The 13926-nt window shown below is 37.3% G+C and overlaps 1 non-coding gene across 1 annotated transcript; it reads left to right on the top strand.

The window, feature by feature from the left end:
* The first annotated feature begins 13579 nt into the window (after positions 1-13579).
* On the top strand, positions 13580-13682 carry LOC115938844 (U6 spliceosomal RNA). The gene has a single exon (XR_004073858.1). It is a non-coding gene; the product is annotated as a U6 spliceosomal RNA (small nuclear RNA).
* Positions 13683-13926: the final 244 nt, after the last annotated feature.

Genomic DNA, 13926 nt, shown 5'->3' with positions numbered 1-13926 from the left:
TTTAGCTATTTTTTCCCCCATTTCTTGTCTGAGGAAGAACACACTTCTTTGTCATCAAGACAAAGTGGATTCTTTAAGAGGATTGTTTTCAACAAGGCTGCTCTGTAGTGGATATTGGCCATGACCTCTAGAAAATGAATTGAGCCATTCAAACATGTTAGTGGCCTACTCTTGAAAATTTATTTTCTCATTCTAATGAAAGATGATGGCTTCTTCAATTATAAACCTAGTCTGGCTTTATTTAAATATTGTAAGTGTCATCAGCATAGGATCTATTATGCTGGGCTTCTGAAGAGAGAAGCAAATAGTCACTTACTGAGCTTGATTGGGCCTGATGTGATGGGATATGACATGCCGGATAATTTGTTCTTTGCTTGAAGTCTAATTCAGGGGAAACAGTCCCCAGGACAGCAGAGATTTTGATGACCTAGGTTTGTATGGATTACAAAGATGTCTTCTGGAAGGAAAATTTACTTTTAGACGGTCCATTCTACAGCTTGAGTCGGAAAAACAATTTTTCTTAGAAAATGTACTGTTACTGATAAATACCAGAAGTCAGTTCCTATCTTTGAGGTAATCACAGCAACTGTAAGGCTGAATGCTCAGCCATCTTTTACTGTTCCACAAGCATAAAATGTGAGAGGAGAACGTGCTATCACAGAAACGGGGGAAAGCACAGGTTCTGGGTTCACACCAGCTGAGTTAGAATTCTACCTCCTTCAGTGCTTAGCTGTGTGACATTGACAAGATACTTGACCTCTCTGTACCTCAGTATCCTCATCTGGAAAATAGGGATGATGATGGACAGTGTCCACTTGCAAAGTTGGTAAACTAATTGAGTATTTTAGCATTATAATAGGTAAGGATAGTACCTGTTGTTAGTAAGACTGCATAAATATTCGCCAGTATGATAATTGTTATCACATGTTACATTGTTAAAAGATAATACTCAATTAGAGGCCAAAGTCCAATATCATTTAGATGAGAAGATGTGAATCTTATAACTTCTTTTAACACTATTGAAGTAACTTAAAATTGACTTCAGGTTTTTATTTATATTGACTGTTGATTTACATTCATATAATGGACAGAAAATGTATCTTGGAGTCGTGCAGATCAAGAGTTAACCCATGACTCCCATTCACTATCTCAGTAACCAAAGATTAGCACTATTGTGCATGTGTGTCTTTCTACAGAATGGAATAATAATACTTATCCATAACTAATATTTATTGAGCACTTACTACATATCATGCACTGATTTAAACACTTTAGATGTAAGAATTCATCTTAACAGCCACTCCTTGAGAGAATAAGCCCTTGTCCCAGCTCATACAGTTAATAAATAGCAGAACTGAGATTGAAACTCAGGCAGCTTGATTCCAGAGCCCAAGCTCTTCATTAGCGCATGTATAATGCATTCATTCATTCCGCAAACATTTATTTCATGCCTCACATGAAATAAATGGTGGTTTGGATATAGCAGCATATAAAATAGAGAAAATAAACAAATGCCTTCTGACAAATTTAACTCTCCGTGGTGACGTCCGAATTAATGTAGAAAGCAGCATGCTTCATTTGAAATATAATGCAAGCCACAGATGCAAACCCCATGTGTAATTTAAAATTTTCTAGTAGCCACATTATGAAGAGAAACAGGTCAAATTAATTTTAATAATATGCTTTATTGAACCCAAATATCTAAAATGTTATCACTTAGACTTGTAGCCAATATGAAAAATTATTATATTTTATTTATATTATATTTTTTTTATATATACTAAATTTTCATAGTCCAATGTGTATTCAACACAGCACAGCTTAATTCATATTGGCCACATTTTAAGTGTTCCATAGCACATGTGGCTAGGGGTTATTGCACTGCAGGGAGCAAATCTACAGGATAAGCATGAGCCTGTGAGAAGAGTTTAGTGCAGAGGCTCTGAGTGGGGAAAGGACTTTGTACTCCATGGAGCCTAGAGCAGAGTGAGGAAGTGGGAGAGTGAGCAAGAGGAGGTTTGAAGGGGAGGCAGGTGCCAGATCATACAGAACCCTGTAGGTCATGATCTAGATGAGTCATCTGGGCAAAGGCAGGGACCTCTCTGCCCTGGTACTTTGAAGCACAGCTCCCTTTATCTTTCAGAGTCTGAGTCCTGAATCCAATGAGTGTATAATGAATAACTAAGTCACCACCAAATCTTGTTAGCAAAAAATTGTTTGTGGTAGTGTTCTTTTCACTGTGGCTTGTTCATTTTATCAGGCAGATTAATGCCTCATTTCATCTGAGTTATAAGTGGCTGTAATACTAACTTCCAACAGAGCTTTCAGAGTGTGAGCCAATCAAATTTCACCTTTGCAAACAGCACACATACATAATCAGCTTTGAGATTTGATGTGAAATGAAGCATTTTCATCCAGGGTTGGTTTAGTTCATTAAAGCTGGCTTTGATTTAAATTCCAAGTGATACTTTTAGCTCATGTAGCAGTTAAAATGGAATGAAATTATCTGATCCCAAAGCTTCATCCCTTCCTTTCAGTAACCTTAGAATCCTGTAGATGTGTGGCATCAGGTGACATAGATTGTGAGTGTTTGTCAGTACAAGGATATCATGAATCCTGTATTACTTTTCTTTCAAATTTATACAGTATATTCAAGTTCATGGGCAACTTTGAAATTTTATAAGCTGAAGAACCTGGAGGCACTTAGAGTCCGCAGAATCTTTAAATACTAACAATAAGCCTTCCCTAACTGCTGGACATAATTACAGGTACCTTTCCATAGATAGGCAAGAAGCATCCTTTATAAGCTGTATAGATCCTTAGAAAGATCCTTACATCTGTCTTTTTGTATCCTTCACAGCCTATTACCAAGGTATCTTACACTCTAAATTTAAAAATACTTCAACATGGAAATATTTTTATCTTGGTAGATTAATGATGATGAATTATATATCAATAGTATCCAAAGACCTATCCTCTTATTGGAAAATGCTGATTCCTGAATTTCCCTGTTTTAACAAAAGCCCACCTTCACATTCCAGTCCTACTACATAGAGCAAAAGTCTTTATATGTAACTATCAAAAGACTGAATTCAGGTCAGCACCAAGTAAATGAAACTATTTGGGAATCTAGTTTTTGTAAATGGACAAGTTTCTCTCTTTCTTATCCTCATCCTTGCACTCTCCATGATTCATTTATTCATTTGTTCATTCATTCAATATACATCTATAGAGCTCTTTGTTTAAGATGCTAAGCTAAGGGGGCACCTGGGTGGCTCAGTCGTTAAGCATCTGCCTTCAGCTCAGGTCATGATCCCAGGGTCCTGGGATCGAGCCCCGCATCGGGCTCCCTACTCGGCCGGAAGCCTGCTTCTCCCTCTCCCACTCCCCCTGCTTGTGTTCCCTCTCTTGCTGTGTCTCTGTCAAATAAATAAATAAAATCTTTAAAAAAATTAAAAAGATGCTAAGCTAGGTGCTGTGGAGTATAATTTTTTTTAGTATAAGTGGCTCTTCATTGAAAATGTTACATATATGATTGTAACATGATTTTGAATATGCTGAATGTCTCATAAGGTAAATACAAAATGATAAGAAATTTAGAGAAAGGAGGGACTCCTGGTGAGATTCAGAGATATAGTTTCTGAGGTTGGTTTTCAAGAATGCATAGACTTTCAATAGGAAGATCTCTGAGGGGGTAGGCATTTGAGAGAGGGAACCTATTCAAAAGAATGATCACTGCATTCTCTTTTTAAGTTGAAGTCTCCAAAAAAGCACAGTAAGAGGGCAAGAATGGAAGACAAGGCAAGTTGGGGTGTGGTGTTCGAAAACTTTGAGTGGCAGCTAAATATCAACCTAATTCTGTGGAAAATAGGAAGACTTTGAAATTTTTTGAGCCAAGAAACTATTACTCTTCAGACTTTTTTTTTCCTCGCAAAGCATTTAGGATGAATTGTACAGGAAATGGACAGGAAACAGGCCAATTGCAAAGTAATTCTAACAGGCCAGTGGGAAAATAATAGGGGTTGAAGCTACCAATCTTAGTGACATTTTGGAATTTTAATCTCAAGGCCCAGATCTTTGAGACAAGCAAGTGGAAAATGTTGATGGTGACACATCATAAGTTTCTGATCTGGCCAGTGTGAGGAATAGGAGGGTGAGTAAGCAGCTGGTTTATGAGGAGCACAATGTGTTTTAGACAAACTAAATCGACAGTCTATCCATTATTGTCTCTAGATTGCTGACTTAAAAGCCAAACTGAAGTGAAAAGAGGGGTTAAGGGGAGAGGCAGAGACATGACATTCTAGAGATAAGATGTAAAGATCCATGACATTCAGACTCTTCCTCTCTAGATAACTAGGCCTGTTCTAACACAATTCCATACAAACCAATTTCAGATTGTAGCTGTTTTCTTCCTTTCTGTGATATTGTGATTTACAATAAGAAATATATATTTGGCCTCTGTCCCTGTTTCTGGCACAGAGCTCCCCAAACTCTTGGAATTTAAGAAGTGTTGAGAGTAATAAAGGTGTCTTCTGTTACGTTAATGAGTGGCTTTTGGACCCCATCTAAGAATGAGGACTCCTTGTTCTTGAGCCAACCACGTGATTAGAAGGTTGGAACTTTCAGTCTCATTCCCCAAACCTCCAGGGAGGGGAGAAGAGTTGGAGGTGGAGTTCAATCACCAATGCTCACTGACTTAACCAATCATGTCTGTGTGATGAAGCCTCCATAAAAACCAAAACGGGGTTCAGGGTTTGGAAAGCTTCTGGGCTGGTGAACACGTGGATCCTGGAAAGAGTAGCATACTCAAGAGAACATGGAAGTCCCACACCCTTTCCCCATGCCTTGCCCTGTGCATCTCTTCCGTCTCTTCCATCTGGCTGTTCCTAAATTATAGCCTTTCATGGGAAAAAACAGACAAACTGGTAATCTAGTGAGTAAAATGTTCCTCTCAGTTCTATCAGCTACTCTAGCAAATTAATCAAACTCTGGGGAGGGAAGGATCATGGGAACCTCTGACTTTTTGGCAGTCGGTCAGCAGTATGGGTAACAACCTGGACTTGCAACTGGCATCTGAAGTACAAGAAGGGGATCGTTGAAACCTCCAGGTTGATCAGTGGCACAGGGGACAACTTGGGCTTTCAACTGGCATCATAAGTTGGAGGGGCTGTCTTGCAGGACTGAGCCCTTCACCTGTGGTTGCTGCTGCTATCTCCTTGGGCAGATCATTTCAGAACTGAGTTGAGTTCTTGGACACCCTGCTGGTGTCTGAGAATCGCTTGGTGGTGTGTAGGGAAGCTCCCCCACCACACACATTGGAAATGGTCTAAGATGACCAAAAGACTTCCCTCATTAAAACATGAAATCATCATTTTATTGCTTCATTAGAAAACTAAACATACAAACTGCTATTTGTGGAAGATTAGGACATTGAAATGACTGACCTCAATTTTCTTCTTTAAGAGGAAACACTTCTCTTTTATGACTAGAAGCACAGTCTGTGCATTTGTCCAGAGAATGGGTAGTGCACCTACTCTAAAAGAATGAAAGACCCTCGATTTTTTTGGAAGAGATTTTAAGATTATCCAACTGTTTCATCTACCCAGGTCAACAAATTACTTCCTGCCACCTTTCCTCTGCCTCTCCAAAATCTAGTCATTCTTCCAAGTTATGTGTAAACATACCTCATCCATGAAGCAGGTTTTCATCTACACTCGTATGTTTTCTGTTCTTTAAACTCTTTTAGCAATAGACGTATAGCCATTATTGACATTTGTTTAATGATGTGCAAGTTTCCCTGTTAGATTCTATTATCTTTGAGAACATAGACCATCACTCATTTTCCCAACCTGCAAGTACCTTGCATGTAGTGAAAGGTTAATAAATAATTGGTGAATTAATGTATGTGTAATCACCTAGTTTGCTGAGGACATTCAGTATGCCAAGCAGTGTTTTAAGCACTTTGCACATGCTAACCTCATCTCATCTTTGCCACAACCCTATGAGATAGGGACTGCTATTTTGCCTAAAAAAAGGTGAGAGTACATACTTACTTACTGGCCATCTCAGTAGCAGAACCAGGATATGAACCCAGACAACCTGCTTCAGAGCCTATAATCTTAGTTATTGTGTATTGCTGCTTACAGTACTACAGTACCCAATTTGTTTACCATATACAGGAGGGAAGACAAAGGGGCAGAATAATATTTAGAGCACTGCCTTTGCAATTGTGGATACATGGCTTTGTACAAGTCATACATGAACTTCTCAGGTTCTTCATATAAAATGGATTAAGAGTAGTATTTATTTTACAAAATTTTTGTGGGGTTTCAATGAGGCAGTGCATATAAAATGCACGTAATAAAAATGAACTTTTGCGATGGTGGGGAGGGTATTCCAAAGGTGTGGAATCTCCTTCCAGCTCTGGGAGTGATACTGTGGCGTCTGCCTTTCTCTGTTTGGTGCTGTACTGTTTTTCGTAAAAGTGATGATTTCTAGCCAGTTTGAAGCCACCCAGTAGTGGTTGTAGACATACAGAAAATAGCACTCATGTAGTGAGACTATGCAGTGGGCCAAAAAGAAAATTAAAGGCCTTATAATTTTATAACCAAAATAAATCTCCCTCAAATGTTAAATTGTGGGCATCTCTTGGTGTCTTATTACTGAGTGATTATTAACCCATTAACGTTGTACTTCATTCAGTGTGGTAGCACGTGGGTACATTTTTCTTTTCAACCAAACTGTTAGATTGTATGTTGTCTGTAGCACTTGGAGTGCATAGATAATTAATCCCATGGGGAGGAAAGAAAGGTCATTTTTATTTTTTTTAAGATTTTATTTATTTATTTGACAGAGAATGAGCACAAGCAGGGGGAGCAGCAGAGGGAGAGAGAGAAGCAGGCTCCCTGCTGAGCAGGGAGCCCGATGAGGGTCTCAAACCCAGGACCCTGAGCCAAAGGCAGATGCCCCACTGACTGAGCCACTCAGGCACCCCGATAAAAGTCATTTTTAAAAGATTTGGGGGGGTGTTTATTTTAAAAAGATCTTTTTTCTAGTTCTTTGAGATTTTTCTGAAAAAAGAGGTACTTAACCCCAAAATTACAGTGAAAAACAAAACAATGCTAACTTCACTGGAGGAGAAGAGATAAAATTGTTTTAAGAAGAAATATATGCTCTAACTCTCACTCATTCCTCAGATAAAATAATGCACCTAATGCTTATATATGGGCCTGGCAATGACAAAAGAAAATAATCATTTTATTACAGTGGAACTTTGCATGCAGAATTCAAGGGCAGGACCTACTCTATCTTTGAAGGGGGGAAAAGTGTATCTGATTTATATATCTACTTATCTCCTTAGAAGAATGTCTAGTGTAATGCTGGCAAGCCTTTGCATAGCATATTAATAATTTGAGAGTCAGGATTTGTCAAGAGGTCTGAGGTTCATATTAGTTTTTCTATAACTTTTTCTCACCTCTTTTGAATTATGGACATGGGAGCCATGTTTTAAACTACTTGGTGGGCCTGTCACCGTTCATGGTAGCACTTTCAGTATGTGCCTTGCATTGAATGTGTGTATATGACAGCTGCAACCAAGTGGCCTGTAAGATATTATTCGTTTCTTTACCCAAAATCTGCTAGGATATGACATTTTGAAATTTTATGGTATAAAATACAAACTTTCAAAATATTAATTGAAACTCAGTGGGAAGCAATGTAGCATATAAGAAGCATGGTGTACTGCTTTGAATTGCAGTCTTAATAAATCTCACTATGCTAAAATGATGACACTTGTATTTTGCCTGCATTAAAATCGTTTTAGAAGGTAATTGGTTTAGGTTATTGTAATACTGCCTGATAATATTTCTTTTGTTTTTCAAGGAAAGAATAAGGTATCATTAAAGTATTGTTGCATGGGGAAGTCATGTATTATAAATATTAGTGAGTACAGAATATAAAACAGACTTGTGAAAAATAAATACACTTCTTCACACAGGAGACTCACTACAGGTTTCACCAGATTATTTAACTCATTCAAATATATTTCTACTTCATAGACTAGAATTACTTCATAACTCATTTTATTTATATTTATTATTTTTAATTTACTAATTGGAAAATATATACAAGTACATAAAGCATTAAAGGGCCTATTTTGGAAAAGTAGCATGATTCTACTTGAGTAATAAATGAGATGTGTTGTTATTGTTTTGAACATTTGAAAAACAGAGTATATCAAAGCTTTTTTGTTGTTTCACCTAAAGAGAGAGAATGCCTAGGTTTTTATAATTTCAATGTAATTTTTTGAACATTAGAATTTCTATAACCAGAAAAGTTAAACCATTTTTAACACTGAAGGATTCTCAGGGCACCTGCATGGCTCAGTTGGTTAAGTGTCTGCCTTCGGCTCAAGTCATGATCCCAGGGTCCTGGGGTTGAACCCCACATCGGGCTCCCTGCTCAGCGGGGAGCCTGCTTCTCCCTCTCCCCCATGCTTGTGCTCTTTCGCTATCTCTCTCTCTGAAATAAATAAAATCTTTTTTAGAAACCTAAATAAAAATAAACAAAAACTGAAGAATTCTCATAAGTTATATAGTAAGTATATAATATATAGAAATATATCGATATATATGCGTATATGTAATTCTATCTCTTTTCCAGTGATAGCTATTTTTATGACTTAGAATGCCATTTCACTAAATTGAATATGTTTTTAACTGAGTAGAGTCATCCAATCAGCTGAGCATTCTCCTGCACAGGTTCAAAGAAAAAACATCAACAACCCTTTGGTTTTTTTCCGGGCTGAAGCGAATTGGCTGAAGTGGTCAGTTCTGCGGGACAGGGTGGTTCCTAAAGTTACAGCCCAGGAGTCTAAAGTTTCTCTGGCATCCAGGTTAATGTCATGCCTACTGTTGTACCCAGTCTTTAATAATTCTAGCATGTGCTTCTCACTTACTTATCCTGATATTTCACCACATTACCCAGCTGTAAGTTGGGGACCAAGTGCCTTGTGAGCTGTTGGCAAAGAGTCAATTAGCTGAGCACAGGCAGCATATAAATATGTCAGAAGAGATAATGGATGCCTCCCCAGCAAGGAAAATCAGAAGCTGTCCTTGAGCCCCACAAGTGAAAGGAATGGAAAGCAGGACAGACTGCTCTGAGCTGGGAAGCAGAGATGGTCTAGCTGTAGCGAGGAGTGGTGGGTAACAATCCTAGAGGTAGCTTAGTGGCTCTCTACTCTACAGAATCCTAGTACATAAATCTAAGCAACTTACCAGCTAGAGATGCTTGGGAAGGCAAAGGAATAAAAGTCATGATACTTTTACTGCAACCTGGGTAAAATTTTGAGGACTGACCAAAGAAGACTCTCTGCCATCTGCTATAATAAAATGATTATGTGTGTAAATCTCATACTGGCATCTGCTATAATAAAATGATTATGTGTGTAAATCTCATACTCTGTTTGTCAGGTTGTGGAATGTGTGTGTTGGGTTTTATGAAATTGGGTGGACTTTAAGACTGAATAAATTAAATATCTGGTACATGCAGATTTTAGAGCTAATTTATTTGTAACAAATCACACTGTCGATGCCTCGATCAAGAACAAGGGGGAAATGTCCAAAAGGCTGTAACGTAAACACGTAAAGCATGTGCAAGGCATAGTAAGCTTTAAGGGAGTTGGACATTTCAGTTGATAAGACAGGAATGATGACAGAAGCCAAATCAACTTAAGGCAAAAAGTTCAAGTACCAATTAAGATAGGCCCTAATAGAAACTATTTGTCAGCTATTAAGTGTCTCTGCAGACATGGAAAGTCGATTTGCTACAGAGATTTGTTCATGGTTTTAACTATATTTAAGTAAGAATTCTAAATATTTTCAGATTTCAGCTCAACAGAACTGTTAGTGGTTAGGAGAAAAAATTGCTATCGTTTAATTTAATAGATTGTCTAGGCCTTTGATTTTTTTTATTTCTACAGCTTTTGTTTTCTTTCTGCTTTAAGATTCAGTTACTTTATCTATAGTAATTATTTTGTGTGGGAAATTCTAAATGCAGTCTTTCTTAATTATTTACCCTAATGAATGGAAGCAATGTCGTCAATAACTGGACACCCAGTAACTGGATAAAAATGGTCTAAAAATATTTTATTTTTGATTCATACTGTGTTACACTTAGAAAATTTGCTTGATTTTTTGTACACATATATTGCATATCTAGAACAAAAGTTTTGTTTGCATACTGTATTTTGTCTCCATCTCTCTTTCTCTCTCTCCATACATATACATATATTTAGTTGGCCATGACAATTGTTAAAAAAGTGTTGATCCTGACAGTTAAGCCCTAGACTCGAACCAGATATCCCAACTTTTTTTTTTTTTTTTAATTTTTTTTTTTAAGATTTTATTTATTTATTTGAGAGAGAGAATGAGATAGAGTGAGCATGAGAGGGGGGAGGGTCAGAGGGAGAAGCAGACTCCCTGCTGAGCAGGGAGCCCGATGCGGGACTCGATCCCAGGACTCCAGGATCATGACCTGAGCCGAAGGCAGTCGCTTAACCAACTGAGCCACCCAGGTGCCCCCAGATATCCCAACTTTTAGTACAATTCCTTGCCTTGCCACACACATGGTCTTGATGAAGGCATTTACTTCACTGAGTCTCAGTTTCCCCATTTACAGAAATCAAGTGAAAAATGTATCTTATTGATCTTGCCATGGGGAGCAAATGAAATAAGGTATGTTACTCTACTTCGATAAATATATGAATTAAAACTCAATAGGCTATAGACAGATATATGAATTAAAACTCAACGGACTCCATTTTAAATAAAATCATAAAACAGAACAGAAAAGAAAATAGAGTTTGTTTGAAGGGAGTAAGATGTATCTAATCTCCTTTTTCCTTGTTTCATGGAATTCTTTTTATTTCTTGGTCAGGAAAATAGAAAAAATAATACTGTCTATAAGCTTAAAGACATTTGACAGAAACCCTTTGACTTCTTATGAACAAGTATAAATACAGAGTGGATTCAAGAGAAAAGAAATATAAATAAAATTTGCTGAGCATCTTTATCTGTCGTAGTCACAGTGCTTGGCATTCACATACGTCATCTTACTTAGTCCTCTCTACCTTGTGACCAGCCTCCAAGGAGCAGTAGAACATGGGTGGATGAAAGTACATGCTCTGGAACTTGAATAACTGGTTTAAATTCCAGCTTCTTCACTGTCAAGCTCCGTGACCTCAAATAAGTCATTTAACCCCAGTGTGCCTTCGTTTTCTCACCTGAGGCACACTGAGGGTATAAATAAAATAGATTATACCTTTACGCAGGGTTATCTTGAAGATTAAGTGAAGAAATACCTGTAACACCCCTTAGAATACTTCTTGGCACATGGTTAGCAGTCAATAAATAATATTTGCTGACATTTTTGTAGAGCAGTTATCAAATGTTAACTCAGAAAACAGCATCTCATTAAGACATTTGCCCAAGTTTCCATAGAAATTGAAAAATGGAGCATTGATTCAGGTCTCTCTGAATAACACTCACTGACCGGCCTTTATGGCTCCAACACTTGATTCTTTAAACACCTCCATCCTGACCTGTGTGAACTTGGACTTTACTGAAGGTGTAGGTGAAGGAGCAGGTTTATATCACAGCATTGGAACCAACTAAGAATGCAGTGTTTGATATTTCTGTGCTAAAAATTACTTCAGCCTCCCCACCACTGGAAACTTCTCACCAGACATGACTTTATGCAATCCTGGCCTTCCGCCATATTCTCTAATATTTCTTGTTTTCTCTCTCTCTCCTCTAGTCTCACTGTGCCTCCTGTCTTCTCTGATATCCCTCACCTTTACCTTCCTGATCATTTCTTATGTGGAGTGGTTTTGCTTCTACCTTATTTACCTATCCTTTTTCAGGCCTATTTTCAGGACTTTATCTGCCATTTTGAAATAGTTATCTAAATCTTTATTTATATAAAAAAAAAACACAGTTTCTCAGAGAAACTTTGATACCAACTGTTGGATATCTTCCCAGCTATTCATCTGAGCATTTTGCTTCCCTTCTTTAAAAACCTGGAATATTTTTGTTACATCCAGAATAAAATTTTAGGTCCTTCGCAGAATATTAAAGACCCTTGGTAATCTGCACCTTAGCTATTTTTCTACTATGACCTTCATTAACGTTAAAAATAAAAGTGAAAAATAAAGAAAAGTCAAGACAAAATTTTTAAAAACAACCCATAGTATCCACTACCCAAAGATAAACCATGTTACTCTTTCAGTGTCTAGCCTTAGAATTACATCTTATGTATATAGATACATGTAATTTTATTTTATAAAAATTTAAACTTCATATACTTTCTTATAACCTATTCTTAAGAAATGAACAATAAATTATTTTCTAATGTCAATAAATCTTCATCTATAATATTCTTAAGGGCTGAAAAGAATGTTGATAGAGACTCCCAACATTAATTTTACTAATCTATATAAGTAAATAAGTTTTTCCCAAGTTTTTGATACTATAAGCAAGAATGTTATATATATTCTTTTTTTTTTTTAAAGATTTTATTTATTTATTTGACAGAGAGAGACACAGCGAGAGAGGGAACATAAGGAGGGGGAGTGGGGGAGGGAGAAGCAGGCTTCCCGCCGAGCAGGGAGCCCGATGTGGGACTCGATCCCAGGATCCTGGGATCATGACCTGAGCCGAAGGCAGACGCTTAACGACTGAGCCACCCAGGCGCCCAAGAATGTTATATATATTCTTAGAGCCAAATCATTGCATATCTCTTTGTAGTTTTTAGTATGAATTTACAAATGTGGAGTTGGTAGGTCAGGATATAGCTGTAAAAACTGTTGTATTTTCTCTTCCTATTATCTTTTTTTTTTTTTAAACATATAATGTATTATTTGTTTCAGAGGTACAGGTCTGTGATTCATCAGTCTTACACAATTCACAGCGCTCATCATAGCACATACCTTCCCCAATGTCCATCACCCAGCCACCCCATCCCTCCCACCCCCCACCACTCCAGCAACCCTCAGTTTGTTTCCTGAGATTAAGAGTCTCTTATGGTTTGTCTCCCTCGGAAAAAGGAAGGGGGGGAAATCGGAGGGGAAGAACGAACCATGAGAGACTATGGACTCTGAGAAACAAACTGGGGGAGAGGGGATGGGTTAGCCTGGTGATGGGTATTAAAGAGGGCACGTATTGAATGGAGCACTGGGTGTTATACGCAAACAATGAATCACAGAACACTACATCAAAAACTAATGATGTAATGTATGGTGACTAACATAACATAATAAAATAAAATTAAAAAACAAAACAAAACAACAACACTGTGTTGCACTTAGTCCTTGTAGGGTATATAGGGTAGGGCTGTATGTTATCAAATTGTAAATATTTGTCACATTTTTGGTGAAAATTCTATCTCATGGCTATACCCAATGTTGCATAACTTTTTCCTAGTGCTTAGCACATTTAGGTATTTATTCATATATATTTCAATATTCCATTTTAAGCTGAGGAAAAATGTTCTTTTATATAGCACTTAAGAAATCCAGTGATCAGTGTTTGCTTCAGCAACACATATACTAAAATTTAAACTGCAGAGATTAGCATGGCCCCCTGCACAAGGATGACACACAAATTTGTGAAGTGTCCCACAGAAAGAAAGAAAGAAAGAAAGAAAGAAAAGAAAGAAAAAGAAAGAAAGAAAGAAAGAAAGAAAGAAAGAAAGAAAGAAAGAAAGAAAGAAAAAGAACGGAGGGAGGGAAGGAAGGAAGGAAAGAAGAAATCCAATTATCATGTTCTTGAGAGAATAATTTATAGTTGACCACAACTAAATACAGATATCAGAAAATAAAAACCACTTTTGTGTAAAAGTCTGTCTTTGTGAGTCTCAAAAATAATTAGA

This window comes from Leptonychotes weddellii, chromosome 3, assembly GCF_054177405.1.
Source record: "Leptonychotes weddellii isolate Sample4059 chromosome 3, ASM5417740v2, whole genome shotgun sequence".
Taxonomy (NCBI): Eukaryota; Metazoa; Chordata; class Mammalia; order Carnivora; family Phocidae; genus Leptonychotes; species Leptonychotes weddellii.
Note: the sequence above shows the minus strand (reverse complement) of the source record. Positions and strands in the feature narration are given on the sequence as shown.